Genomic DNA, 1,312 nt, shown 5'->3' with positions numbered 1-1,312 from the left:
TATTTTTGCAGAGCCAAGCATTAGCAGTCAAAATACAAAACTTGATCACCAAAATGAATTCCATCAAAACTGAGAATAAACTCAGTTGTTCAAATATATTTAACTCCCCTTTGTAGTACATTTCAAGCATAAATAAAAATTCCCACTGACTAATTGCCTAAACACATTCTGATAACCAGAGGTATACAAGAGAGAACTAAAATGATTGCAATATTGATTGTAACCTGAAAAGATTTGCACAGAAGAATTATTATGTTAATTGATCTCTATGATCTAGGGATTACTTGTTTCAGTAAAAATTAAAGACAATTAGAAAATATATAATTGCTTTATTTACATCAACATTTTTCTAGGGTCTCCAGTTCCTCTTCATTTTTATAGATTCATATTTAACGCTCATCACCTTCTTCAGCGCATCCTTCATGTCCTTATTCCTTAAGGTGTAGATGAGGGGGTTAAGACTTGGAGTGATGATAGTGTAAAAGAGGGTGAGGACCTCGCCCTGGTCTTTGGAGGTATTGTTACCTGGCTGCAGGTATATGTAGATGACAGTTCCATAAAAAATGGACACCACAGTGAGATGAGATCCACAAGTATTAATTGCTTTCTGTTGGCCTGCTTTTGATTTCATCCTCAGCACAGCTTAGGCAATGTAGCCATAAGATATAAGAATAAAGAGGAGGGGTGTAAGGACTAAGATAATGCCTAAAGCAAAAACAGACAGTTCAACTGTTGTGGTGTCTACACAAGCTATTTTGACCATAATTGGCAACTCACACAAGAAATTATTCAAAATGTTGTTTCCACATCTAGGCAAATTCAGAGTAAGCATACATAATACTAGAGAACAGGCCAAGCTAATACCCCAGACCATGATAATCATCTTGAGACACAGATGTGAGTTCATCATGACCAAATAATGCAGGGGTTTACAAATAGCTGTAAAACGATCATAGGACATAACAGCCAGGAGAAGGCATTCAATGGATCCCAACCACATATAGACATAGAGTTGAATGACACAACCCACATAGCTGATGTTTTTATCAGGTCCCCACAAGTTAACCAGCATCTGAGGTACGATACTGGTGGTGAAACACAGATCTAGGAAAGATAAATTCCTGAGGAAAAAATACATTGGTGTGTGCAGATGGGAATCCAGGAGGGATGCTAGAATGATGGCTGTGTTACCCACCAATGTGATCAAGTAGAAGATGGTGACAACTCCTGACAAGACCATCTCCAGTTTGGGATGACCAGAGAAGCCAAGCAGAATAAAACCACGTAGAGAACTATAATTGCTTTGGTCCAT

At 37.9% G+C, this 1,312-nt stretch overlaps 1 pseudogene; it reads right to left on the bottom strand.

Annotated features, from left to right (window-relative positions):
- Window positions 1–349: 349 nt before the first annotated feature.
- On the bottom strand, window positions 350–1,312 carry LOC103210628 (annotated as a pseudogene).

Source organism: Orycteropus afer, unplaced genomic scaffold (genome assembly GCF_000298275.1).
Source record: "Orycteropus afer afer isolate SDZICR_OR568_19922 unplaced genomic scaffold, OryAfe1.0 scaffold00632, whole genome shotgun sequence".
In the NCBI taxonomy this organism is placed as follows: domain Eukaryota; kingdom Metazoa; phylum Chordata; class Mammalia; order Tubulidentata; family Orycteropodidae; genus Orycteropus; species Orycteropus afer.
This window is presented reverse-complemented; position numbering and strand designations above follow the sequence as displayed.